Consider the following 14,918-nt stretch of genomic DNA (forward strand, 5'->3'; position numbering starts at 1 on the left):
CGCGTTTCGCAATCGGATCACGTATGTGCGGCGGCGAAGATCTGCTGCGGTGGGGCGGCTGCAGAGTCGCGCGGTGTAATAACACGGTTTGGCGCGAGCTTGAACTTGACCTCGTCGTCGCGTCGTTGTCGTCGTCCGTCAGCCGGTCGCGGCGCTCGGCGTCGACGGCGGACGACCGAACCGACCGCCAGGCGGCGCTCCGGCTCAAGCTCGACAACGCCGAGTTACGACCGCCGCCGGTGAAAGCTTGCCCGGCAGACGTACCGCGCGTGCCCTGCTGTTCGAACGTGTGTGTGTGTGTGTGTGCGTGTCTCCGCCGCGACAGCTCCGTTTACCTGTGTGTATATGTGTGCACATAAATAAGCTCCACCGTCACACACCTGCTGGCCACAGGTTGTACCGCTCTGAAGATCCGCGAACACCGACTCCGGAAAAGCCCAACGTTCGGTAAAAAGAAATCATGTCGGTGCCGTCACCGTGGCCCGCGGCGTCAGCATCGCAATAGACGACAGGCGCGTGAGCGTGACGAGACCTACCCAGAGAATATTATCGTTTATTATTTGACAACACACTGACGGCGGTGCACACGCGAATGACGATGACGACGGAGACGACAACGACGACGACGATGGTATCGTCAGAAAATGACTGAATCGGCGGCCGCTCTGTCACACGAGGTGAGCGTGATATCACCTTGCGGTAGCGTCTTACGATAATTTATGTTTTATAATGTTTACTGTTACGACTTGTGTATGTTATGGTATCGTCATGACTGCTGCGACAGTTGTGTATAACAATCATAATTTCGGCGTGATGAGCACCGTGTACCGGGTCGGTACCACCACCCGGGCGGTCGCGATTTGTTGTCTTTAAGCCAGCCGGGACGCGCGCGCAATCGATCGCGTGCAGCCCTACTATACACCGCCCCCGCGGAGACCACGGCAGCCGCCCTCGTGTCGGCCACGTGACGGTTACGCGGCGGTGCTACGCGCGAGTTACGCGTGAACGGCGGTACACGCGCCGTAGATGCACACGGTTATACGCGCGCCGCCGTCGCCATGGCAACCGCGAGTCGCCGGCCGGCAGCGGTGGCGATCTCGCAGATTTCTCGTGTTTTTGGGGTCGTCGTCGTCGGTATTGTGGGGCGCTTCGAGGGGTAGTGTTTTGAACACAAACGGGGTCATTTTTGCTCCGCGCACACCGCGAGCGATGTCGACGAAGTGCCCGGACTGCAGCACAGTGTTCAAACACGACACGAAATAAGTAATATTATACTCGTCGTCATTGTTATCGTTCGACCTTTATAATGGCATTTAGATTTCGCGCGATATCATATTCTGTGTGCTATACGCCTATGCTTGTCACTTGCTTCCGAGTACACCCGCTCCCCAGAACGACGCCACCGGTGGTGAATAAAAAATATTTAGGAAAAAAAATTGTTATCCGTACCAGCTGTCATTGATCGACATATATTCGATGTAAAAACTACTATAATAGGTACTACACGATAATAATAATAATATTGTAATTCCGCAACTCGCGTGCACCGATCGTATGTTTTTATGACGAGTCTTGAGTTTCACAACACGTGCTATATATAATACAATAGTGTAACGTGTGTGATAGACGTATACGGTTTCTCGGCGGCAACGCCAAAAACCGGTGTCTATGCAGGTAACGATCGCGACACAATCATAATATACGATTATACCTAGTGATTATATTAAACGCATTTGATCAGCGATAGCGTGTTCGGATGGGATTCGACGTTTTTATTATTATTATTATTTATACTCGTTTCGCCGAAGCCGTCCAACGAGACGCCGTTTAAAAACATGATGCACTATATTATCATATATCAGCTGTACACAATAGCGCGGAATCGTTCGACAGCTGGACATTTACAGGACAACCCGATTAATTCTGATTTAACCGAAATCAGCATTGAAGTACACAAATCTACTAGTCTACTACTAATAATTTTAAAAATCGTCTGGTCGTTATAACGGAAATGGGACGTGCCGGCGTACTGCGTACATATGATTTTGCAATATTATAATATTATGCTCTAATCCGGTCGTCACATCTATAATAATAATGACCGTCGCGCGAGGGACACATAATATATTCGCAGTTATTGTTCTCCTCGTTAATGTACGATTTAATTTTGCCGGGAAACGATTTAAAGGAACGTGAGTGGAATACGGCTTACTGCGTTGATCTTCGCAATTTTCTAATCGAGAAAAATAATTGAACCAATTCTATGTACTTAAATGTAGCAACGTTATTATTACCGTCATTGCCCAACGTCTAAACATTTAAGTTTCGAGCGATATTTTTTCAAGTCGAATAATGAATAATTCTTACTGCGAAAATGTTATGATGGTGACACTTTTTTTTTTTTACGTTTTTCTTTGAAATCTGTGTAGTATTATTAAATTTATGGTATGAACAATTTATCATCATTGTTTACGCCACTGTTCGTGTAATTTATTCCGAGAAATGTAGGCGGATAAATGGTCACCACTATTCAATATATCCTCACTACCGCCCACATACACTACAAAATGAAAATATAAAATTATTTTATAAGTTTCAAGACAATGTATAGGTAGGTTCTTACTTATTAGGGGGAGGAACTGTGGTATTAAAATCCCCTCTTTTCAGTGGAAAAAAAATCTCCGGAGTACACTATACTCACGCGGCATTTTCTAATAAGTTACTAAATAAATTTAAAACATTCAATAAAATAAATAGCAATATTATTATTATTAATTATAAAAATGTACTTATTATTAAGTTATATATCAACTAAAATATTGTAAAAGTTCGATAGTTAATAAAAATTAAAAATTTAACGAAAAAAATCTAGTTATATTTAATGTTGAAAATACACATGAGTATAAATTAATATACTTTTACCTATTTTAGATTATAATTTGTAAACTTTAACAATAATAATGTTTTGTTTTATATATTATTATGATTATAGTTCTATAATAAAATGAAATCGAGTTTTATATCTCCTATATATACAATAGTTTATCGCTCATAAAAAAAATAAAGACAGATATTGTTGATATATTATTATAAAACATTGAATGGAGTATTTTTAATTAATTATTAAAAAAATAATTAAGTAATTAATTATCTTAATTTATTTTGGGATTTTTTTTCCATTTTTATTACGTTTACCGTGATAAAGAGCGAAGGCCCTTAAATGTTTTGTTTAACTAAATTCTAAATGCTATAAGTTTCGTGTTTAGTTCTTACGTCTCAAGAACGATGGACTGAGCGTGTTTTTAAAAATGTGTTGTCAATTAAATTAGTTTATTATTATTCCAGCGCCTGAATTAAAGTTTCACTGGTAAAAGGGGAAGAAGGAACGCGATAATATTTTTAGATCATAATATAATATATGTATATTAACTCATACGACTGTAAAAAGATAATTAAGGCTACACGCGCTACGCACTTATCCGTTTACTTTAAGAGAAGCAGAAAGTACAAAGACATAATAATTAGTTATTGTGACTTATGATGAGATCAATGTTGAATTCATAATAATTTTATAACGGTATACAAACAGTCCATGTAGTTACGTAGGTCCGTTTTTGTAATACTCTTGTTGTAACGGAATAGTTAGATTTTGTTTCTATATGAAAATCATACTAATGACAACGTTATTTTTCAATTTGTTGATTGCATTATTCATAAATAATTCTAACTTTAGATATTTTTCTAAAATGTTGACCTAATTTAAAGTACATTGAGATAATTACTCCAATTAAAAATATTTTAACCGTTGAACTCTGCTGTGGGAACCGTTAAAATTATTTATTAAATCGATGTGAAACCATTTTCCCCGGCCTACACAAGTCAAAAGTTAATTTTAGTACTTAATTATGACAATTTATTAATTTATAGAAGTTGTTAAAAAATAAAAATATTTAAATGAGATATTGGTATAATAAATTTAAATATTTTGAAATTTTGAAACTTAGTATGTACCTATGTATTTTTCGAAGTGTCATTATTTTTTGTATTATTATTATTATTGAATTATATATATAAAAATATAATATAAATTTAGGTAAGTTAAATAACCAGACAGATTAAAACTAAACAGCATTTGTTGATATTTTAAAATCCATCATCGTTAGGTTTGTTTGTGATGAGAAAAAAGTCTAGTTTTTAACGGGATAAGAAGAGTTCAAAGAAATATTTCGAAGCTATTGGTATCTATAGATCCAGTACAACTTATTTACTGAACAAAGACATTTTTATAAAAAACCTATTCGTCCTGGCTAATGTACATTAGACGGCATTTACATTATACGCCAGTGGATTGTATATAAATAGTTTTGACCCTCTTTATTTGTACTACAGTCAAACATAAATATCACAGACGCTATAAACCAGTGTCTTTCAAAAAAAAAAAAAGTCGGTTAACTATTGACTAACAATCGGTGCTACGAAATGTTTAATGTCTTTGTGATAGTGCAATATTCACGATCAATACGCGTTCTTCATATTTCGTGAGTTATTGTATTAGCGAGTTATACAACCAATATATTGAGTTTAGATTACCTACTTCAGTAAAAAGTGTCCCATGCGCATTTCCTTAGTTGTACGCAATCGCACTCTCCGTTAAAAACTACATTTTAAAACAATTTTTAATCAAAGGATATTTATAAAGGCGTATTTGATTTGCATAAGCATATAATATGTCGATGTAATAATATTATTTGAGACGTTTTTAATAATAGTAATAATAATAAATAAAAACTTGCTTAGGTATAGTTTTCAGGAATGTCTAAAAATTATACTAATAACGCTTTACAACTAAAGAATTTAACAAATTGTATGTACCTATCGTCAAGCTTCTACATGATATAATTATGTTATTAAAAATAAACCTGGCGATGAGTGGATGACAATCGCATAATTGTCGGACGGTAAACATGTTTTACGTCATATTAAAAAAAAAATATAATTTCATTAATTAGGTATCTATATTATAATACATCATATGCAAATTGTGTGAATAAAGTAATTACAATTATTTACAATTATTTCATTTCACAACGGAGTGTAAACTTAGGTAATAAGTAAATAATTATACAGTTTAAACCTATATTTGCAGGTAAAATTATGTAAATATAATCAGCATTCGACCTATACCATCTAATTTGTTTGGATATTGAAGCTTAATTTCAAATAGAATATAATGTTATATTCATTGGGTAGGTATAATAGTGATAAATGTTAATAAGCATTAGGCAACACTTGGTAATTACAGATTAGATCAAAATTAAATTACATTATTTTAATTTATAAATATTATCAAGTATATATATATATATATAGTACCTAGTGGCGGATAAAATATACTTTGAAGTTTAAATCTGTTTAAAATATTTAGATTCAATTGATTCAAATATTTGAATTTGATATAAATATTTTTTCAATTTTTAAAATCATTTAGGTACTTATATGTCTATATAAATATTAAATATAACAAAATATATACACGGCATATACTTTGTACCATTAGTACTTTTAAATTTAAATTTAATATTTAAACGTAATAATTTACAATTTAGATTTGGTAGTAAATATACCTTCTTCAGATTCTACAGTATATTCAATAGCTTTCATCTGGTGTATAAAAATGCAATTTTTCTAAAACAAAAATAAGTACGGTTAAAAGTACACTTCAAACTGCTTTTATAATAACCATATTCACAATAACTGAAATAATTATGCGCTTTATTAAAGCTTTTTAATGAACCATCACTTATTAGTCAACTAATAAGCCATTTTTATTATTTCATTAAAAGTTTCATAAAACATAAGCTAAATATGATACTTAAAAAACGTTTAGCTCTTATAAAAGTACTGTAAAAATAAAACAATTCACATAATTTGCTATTTTTACAAATTATTATCAAGGTACTATAAAATAAAGTGTTGTCGTTAAAAAATGATAGTAACTTTTATCGATTTTTAAATTATTTTAACACAGCTAAAGTGTTATTCAAAGTATCTCGTTATTTAATTTTTAGAAATAAAAAGTATAATTAATTTATACATTAAAATGTAGAAAATAAAAATTGGAATATTTATTCAACTAGAATTGTGTACCTATTTCATATTTCATCAAAATTATTGCTTTCTGAATTAATAATTCATATTTTTAATTTTTAATTCAATATTATTATATTGTATGCTAACAATACAATGTCTTAGCGTCTAGAGTGTAAACCTTTTTATTTTATTTATTAAACATCTAAAGTTCTTAATTATCTTATACCTTATCATATTCATTAAGATCAGACTTGAAAATATTTTTAAAAAAAACGAACATTGAAGGTGTAAAAGTGGAATTTCATTATTGATGTATTTTTATTTGTTTTTGATTTATTATTTGCGCTTTACTTTGTTTATTAGTAAAATACTAGAATATAAGTATGTTATTGTAGTGCTGCTCTTGAAATTTAAAACATACCAACGCGATGCTTACATATAGCAGACCTATCAAAAATATATGACGTGAAACAGTTGAACGTTAAAATAACTTATTATATTAAGTGAATGGTTATAACGTAGGTTTGGTATTACATTATTTTTATATCGCTAATTAGTGTCGTCGTAGACAGAGCGCCAATAAATCTATTGGCTCGACTTAGTTCGATTAATTTTATTTTATTTTGTTCTGTGCGATAATCGTTTAAAATGATTTGCAATCGCTAACACTTCACAGACGAAATCCATACCTTATCTGAGTTCACAGATCGCCAGATCACGCAATAAAATGTTCAACGAATGTAGTTTTATCAAGTCTTTAGACACTCATTACATACAATCGACAGTTTATTGGTACGCATTGTTTTTACTGTCGACTTTGCTTTATATCGTTAAATTTCGAGTATCTACTTATACAGACAAACGCTGTAATATTAATAAATTATCAATTTATCGTAGTCGTCAGTAACAATAATAATATATTAAACACATATTTGCATGTCTTGAATATTGTTTTTTTTTTACGAATGCGATTTCGATTCGATTTGTGAGTGTTGGATGTGGAAACGATAAGGGTCAATAGTGGTGTTTCGTGTTCCACGATGGGTTTTGCGTGCGTTGTAGTATTAATCGTAACGTCTTTTTAAGCACACACACTTCCGCGTAAATAATCGCACAATACAAAGAAAGTGTGAGAGAGAGGAGAGAGAGAGAATTAAGACACGATAATCTCTTCAGTCCACCGTCTACGCCAAGAACAAAAGTATTATTATATTATTGTTATTATTATTATTATTATTTTACGATCCTGAGAAAACGAAATACGCCAAGATGACGGTAAATTTATCGACTCTTGTTTCGTGTTCACGTTATAATATTATTCTCATTGTGTACCAACTAAGTCGTTGGTATTAACTACATATTATGCCTCTGTCCACGCGTCTAATAGCGCAAGACGTAGGTTTATATATTATACCGCTTGTCATCACATCGGAAACGATTTATTTGTCGGTTTAAAATATACTTCTGGCCATATAACCGACTTGCAGACATTGTATGTAGTTGACGACGTCGAATGAAGGACTGAAAACAATCTCAAATAATGTTCATAGTTCAAAAAGTGACGTACCTATATGCCGTTATTATCACGTGCGCTCTTCATGTCGTTGTCAGGCCGTTTTATTTTCATCGTCGGAGATGTTATTCATCGTTGAGTATTACATTTTGTGTCTGTCATTATTTATATTATATACATATTACATAACTTAATATTTTCCGTTTGTATTTGGTAGTTGTATATTCTTAATGAAACCATAAACACTAAAAAAATGTCTCCCCTACAAGATTTAAACGTGTGTACTATTTATGCAACAGCCAGGTTAACGATAAAGAAAAATCTGATTTCGTAGCTTAAATAAAATTCAACATTTTTATTTTTTATTCAATGTATTCTACGTAATTTGTGCTTACATAACACATATAATTAATATATTGTGTATACAATTTGCGTATAAATGTGACTGATTAGACGTAATCCAAAAATAAAAATTATAACTAACTACTGACTCTAAATAGACACAAGACAATACTTACTCATTATTTCAAAATCTATTAACGTTTTTTAAAATATTTTTCTTGCATTATTTAAAGTCGAAATAAAACATTTTTTTTTTTAAATGACAACATATATTTTTAAATTCATATTATAAAGTAACATATTTTATTGGCGTATTTAGATACTTAAAAATCGAAATCTGGACTAGTAGCTTATGAGTTATAAATATTTAAAGTTTTGTTTAGCGGATGGTGTTTTATTTTAACCTGGAAATTATGTAAGAATAATATTCTCAAAAACGTAAATGTATTTTGAAATAACGAGTGTCTTATGATAAAAGAACCAACTTGTATAGTGGACAAAGAAAGAAACACTCATTTATGTATAATATATATTGTATTATGACTAGAACGTACAATGATAATATTTTTCGACAGTCCAATTTCTCGATTTGCATGGATTATTTTTGTGGTTAACATTGAGTTAAGTTGTAGATTAGTGGTCGCATATTTTCACATGCTCTCCAAATACATACCACTGAATCTGTGGACTGATATATTATTATATTGTATACGAAATATTTAAAACGAAAACGGCTAGCTATTATTTCTTGTGGAAATAATTTATACATATATGATAAACATTCGATACTGCTGAAGATAATGTATCTTTTGCATTAGTTATTGCGCATAACGTATTTTGTTTGGTTTTACAGAAAATAATAAAACAAACCCTAAAACAAAATATTTAAAAAAATCTATACATATGGTATATAATATTATGTATGTATATTACATTTGAAAAAGTATTGATTTTTACATACATATAGTAAATTAGTAATACCAACGAAAAATAATTTTTTTTGGATTCAGTTACTTTAAATTAATTAAGTTAAAGAATTAGTATTAGTTGTTTATCCATTTATCGTTTTAATGGATTCAACAAACTTAACAATAATAAATCTATTCACTCGCCTATATACTTGTATATTATTTATAATGCATTTTAGTCTAAGGCTAAATGTATGATGTTGTAATGTAATTAAAGAATAAGTACATAGTATTTATTTATAAGTTAAATTAAAATCCTAGTAAATCTGGACTTAATATTATGACAGTTACGGGATTGTCTTTACTGCATTATAACACTATTAATGTAGTCCAATTTTCATTCCGTATAATAATATATATATTTATTCAACTGTATTAAATCATAGTTTCTAAAAGGAATTTGAGTGCTGATAAAAAAAAAAAAACACTTATTCATTTGTCATAATTATTATTAATTTTAAAAATATGTAAATCATCACTCGCAGTGCGTCAGAGAAACGGTTTAGGTATTGTAATATTTTTACTATAAAATAGGTTAAATACACAAGATAAATTAAAAAAAATTAAAACAATGCAAATACAAAATACTTATATTGTATTAAAATTTAAATACACTACATAAAAGGAAAACAGGAAAGAGGAAACCAAAAAAAAACCCCGTATATAAAAAGCCGTTAGGTTTCTTAACATTGAGTGTATGTATTGAATTGCAATAGGTTCTGTTGAACACATTAACACAATTCCGGACGACGTGTTTATAATAAATAGACGCTATCTGTTATTCAGTAATTACTTTCAATCGTAGCATAATTTATTTTTAAATTGTTATACATAGATATTAATTATGCAGAAATAAATTGCTTCACAACAGGAACACAATTTGAACAATTTATTATTGTGTTAGGTAATGGTGAAGTAACTATAAACTACTTTTCAACATTTGGGTTCTAATATATCGCATATTATGACCAATATTAGTTATAATATTATAAATTAAGACGTCAGGTCTACATATTATCTAAAAAATGATTTTTAAATTAATGTAAACTGTAAATTAACTGGTGGCAGACGTCTTAAAACGTAAAGTTAAAATTAAGACTATTAGATTTAATATTTTGTGTAATAAAAAAAAAAAATAGTGATAGACGTTTAAGAAAACTTTAATATTCCATTTTAAGTGTAAACACTATTATATTCAAACTTACATTGTAAAGGTATAAGTATATTAGTATATGTTTAGCTCTACGTAGAATGTTTCATTAATATTCACTATATAACTCTTTAGTCTATAGTTGTATAGATATGACCGAACATATGAACGTTAATATTACAATTGTATTACCTTTTTGAACAATGTGATGAAATTATATAAGTAAATAAAAGTGTTTAGCATAAATAATTATCAAATATTTACACTAGTAGTTTATTTTTTAATTTTTCAGAGTGCCATTAGTATCTATAACTAATATAAACTTAAAACTCATAGTTGTGAGTAATTTACACCTACTTTTATAATATAACTTTCAAAATACAAACTGTTTTTTCACTGAAATGTAGAAATTCAACAGTTAAGTTACAATTATTAAAAATATTAACATCTCTAACGAGTTTGAAAAAAATGCTCATAATTTATGGTCCTTATGGAATATTACTACATACTTGAAAAATGTAACTAATGAACACTGATTTATCTTATTGTTTTTTAGTATACATGTATATATTTTTTTAAAGTACTGTAATAATTAGGTATGCAGTTATTGTTGATTATAAAAGACATAAAAATCGATGGTAAGTTATTAACTCACGGAAGTTAACTATCGGCACTATATTATATTATTTTATTATAATTGTTGGAAAAACGCCAAGGAAACGAAAAAAATAAATAACCGACACTAATCGATATTATACAATACGCGACCAATATAATATGTATGGACCGTCAAAAGTTTTACGACGCGCGTGGTACTTCCATACACGCGCATTTGCGGGGAAAAAATTCGCCACGGACGTATATAATAATCACCCTATATCCGGATAATATTTTCCTATACAGCACGTCGAAGAGGCTAAATACTCGGCAGAATCTATGCACAGACATTGTTATTATTTTTTTTATAATTTTCCGTGTAAAGAATATTTATGTCTAAAATTAAAAAGAAAAAAATTTAAAAAGAGAAAAGAAAAAAGTAGTCAGTAAGTACATAATATACGACAAAAACGCACGGTGGTTAGCTTATATGTAAACCAAAAAACATTCTTCCTTCATTTTTTGACCATCGAAAACGACCACCGACATCGCACTCCGTCAGATAATCGGAAATTGTGGGTTACGTTCGGTTGCCCACAACTGCAGACGTTTTTGCTGCGCGCGCAGTGAATAAGCCGTCGGCGGGCGTATATTAATTCAAAACTAATTGCATTACCATAGAAATGTAATCGGATCGCCATAAATCTTCTTCATAAACAGAAGGTTATAGCGAAAGCGAATGAAATAAGAAAAGAAAAACGTCACCTGTTGCGTTAACATTATTATTATTCTGTATTCAGCGTGTTTCGATTGGTTTCGAAACTTTTGACCGTGAAAATAGTCAAACAAAACATATACAATTATTACACGATGCTATATATATATATATATACGACTAAATGACTCACGGAAATCTTAAAAAGATGTCCCCGATCGATCGACCCTAGTACACCTTTTTTATTTTTGGCAAAGATTTAATACTACTGATCGACCTATATATTATATTATGTATAGCCACGCAATGTCACAATATCATAATTTGAACTACTTATTTATTCGTTAAAAATAACGATGACGCTAACGTGTCTTATAATAGTTAATATTATTTATTTACCAATATGTAATTCAAATTTTTTTTTACGAGAACGTTGGTCCAATCAATTATATTTGTTTATACGCCATACGGGACATAAATCACGAGTAATAAATATAAATCGATTTGCAAAAAATGATAATTTTAACCTACTACTTTCATGAACGTCTTTCTAAATATGGAATAAATAATAATATATTTATACATTGTATAATATAAAAACGCATTGTTTTAAATTTCAACGCTCAACTGCATCGTCGCAGTTGTATCCATTCAATTCGTGTCTCTAATCATTTTTGTTTTCCTGTTTTGTCTGTTTTTTATATTATTATAATGTCATATTTAATTTTTATTATATTATCTTCGTTGCTTTTAAACATGCTTTTGCATTTTACCGTTATATCTAAATTACTCAGAAATGCAAGACCACGTAAACGGACTTAAATTAGATGTGTTGTTATCTAAAACACTGAAATTTATGTACGAACGTACACAAGGTTAATTATAAAATCAATATTCAACTATTTAACTTAATCTAACCAGTTATTTAATATTTAAAAAATAAATCATGATTCAACTTTATAATATATAAATACAATAAAACGGATGCTTCTTGTCGGAGTAAGTACCCAATTTAAATATTCATATTAAATTATATTAAATGCATTGAGAGTTTTTTTTTTAACATATACTTAATTTGTATTGAATAATTTATTATATAATCACTATAAAATTAATACCTTCTATTTTATTCAAATCATAACACTAACCGCTAGTGTAACTGACCGATGCTAATCTTACCACAATGTCTGCTCGTTATTTTAATTGCTTATCTAATGGCTAATACTAAAAAAGTCATCAAAAACTTAAATTTACCACTGTAAATTTTATGTAATTTTACAAATATTTAATTTATTAAATTTTTCTTAGATTACGACAACAAATAAATTTTTCATTGTTCAACGATAGTTAAGGTTTTAGACATTTATTGTGAGTATTTTCAAATGATATTATAATACGATAATGTTTAGTATTTGTAGTATAATATGTAGGTAGGTATATCTTTGAAAGTTTGATACGATATCCTATACGCTTGCCGTGAGATCGGCCATCTGTATATATAATTTTATACACAATACAATATTATTTAAAGCCTCCGTTTAACCTTGAATTTAAAACAGTACACATCTGATTCATAAATACTCATAACATACGTAAAATATTGTACGTGACGTGTAACAAAACTATAACCATATACCTACCTACACTTTAATTTTTTTCCCCTATCAATGCATTGTATTCATAATAATATGATGTGTATTTATTTGTTCGCTCAAATTGTTTATTTATTATATTGCGCACACCTATACGCTTAGTATAAAAAATTAATTTTCATTGCAATATAAACATATAATAGTGGATCATAAATCATACTGAATCGACGGTTGTTTTGTATTATGCGCTTATGAGTACAATATACTATGCGATAATTTCTTTTCACCTTTTTTTTTATTATTATTTGCAAAAGGTTTAAATTGTTATTGTGTGGCATATTTTTATTTCGGGTCAAAAATTTTTCATCCCCTCGCTTAAATCCGATTCCAAACAGAAATAATAGGATCTTTGGATGTCAACCACGTTAGTGTCATCCTGTTTTATTTGCACTATTAAAACGATCCATTATACTGTCTATGTATGTAAAGTTTGAACAATAAATTTGCTACAAGTTCCCTAGCTGTTTTTCTATTTTATGGCGTCATTCTCGTCTTACACAAACAACAAGGTGGGGTAGAAAAACTCATTAATTTCGCAATGACTCATCTCTATAATTAAAACGTATCATTTAAAAAAATCAACGAATTATGTGTTGGTATCAACAGTGTGTATAATAATATAATATATTATGTAACATGAATATTACACTGCAAATTCGTGACATTAGGTACATGCAGCTCTCATGTTTATGCTTAACCTACATGTCCGAGAACGGCGTAGACATATTAATGTTCAATGATTTGTCTGAGTGGAAGTATATTGTATTTTTTCGATTATCTTCTGCGTATAATAATATAATGTAGAATTTCATGAATTTTGTATAATTATTTTTATACAATTTGGCAAAATTAACATCACGAATGTGTAAAATAATTTTTTTATCGGGCATGTATATTAAAAATAAAAAGCATCTTGTAGAATATAATATTCTAATAGTAATTTATTTTACTTATGTATTGCGTGGTTTAAAATAGATTTTTAATAAAAAAAAATGAAATTATTTTCTTTGCCATTATAAATGTAACGAATACGTAAAAAATGACGCATACGATTTGGATTTTAAGAAATTATAAAGGGTTATATATTATAAATGTCCAAACGGTCATTACAGTTGAACAATTATTTCGAAGAATTGAAGCCGTCTCCGCTGTGTGCGTTCTTTAATACGTCCGTGTTATTGATTTTGAATATATTCATTAATATAAGTTCAGAATACTTGGCGCCTACCTAACGACAGACCAAACCTATTGGTACGATAGACTGATTAAAATTTATAGATTTTTTTGCATAATACCTACGATGGATAATAAACGTGATGAATGACAAATACTCTTGATGCATTCCCGTTATATTAACACGGAAGTATGCAGTGTGTCGGTATATAATATACATAATAATATAATGCCTAATATGTAAAACGTGTAGTATCTAAAAACCTTTCGTATTATGATAATTTTCGCACAATGAAAGTGAAATGTTATTCATAGAATTACGTAGGTAGTTGAAACAATTATATATATTATGATCAATGCCGCTTCATCATGTTATCTTACATTCATATCGTTAGTAATGTTTTTGCATAATTTATAATTTCTCTCCACCTCTGAATACATCCCACCGTGAATATTATATATGTTATTACAGCAAACTAACATACTTGAGTAAACTTATCTAATAAAAGTTAAACACTTGAATTATTTTTAAATGCACATATTATAATAGTATTCACATAAAAATGCACAATATTTTGTGAATTTTGGAATATTTCGTGCTTAGCGAACCACGAAAAGTGTATGCTCAGTAAACAATAAAAGAGACAATTGGGTTGGGACGGGCAAATAGGTTAGTGTATATAGTTATATATATGAGTGAGTATTATAGGAACTATTA

The 14,918-nt window shown here is 30.1% G+C and overlaps 1 protein-coding gene across 2 annotated transcripts in view; it reads left to right on the forward strand.

The window, feature by feature from the left end:
• The first annotated feature begins 250 nt into the window (after positions 1 to 250).
• Positions 251 to 14,918, forward strand: part of LOC113551448 — a 43,308-nt gene continuing 28,640 nt past the window's right edge. For both annotated transcript variants that reach the window (XM_026953696.1, XM_026953697.1), the window contains exon 1: positions 251 to 677. The gene's annotated coding sequence lies outside the window, so the exon portion shown is untranslated. The remainder of the gene's footprint in view (positions 678 to 14,918) is intronic.

Source organism: Rhopalosiphum maidis, chromosome 2, assembly GCF_003676215.2.
Source record: "Rhopalosiphum maidis isolate BTI-1 chromosome 2, ASM367621v3, whole genome shotgun sequence".
NCBI lineage: Eukaryota > Metazoa > Arthropoda > Insecta > Hemiptera > Aphididae > Rhopalosiphum > Rhopalosiphum maidis.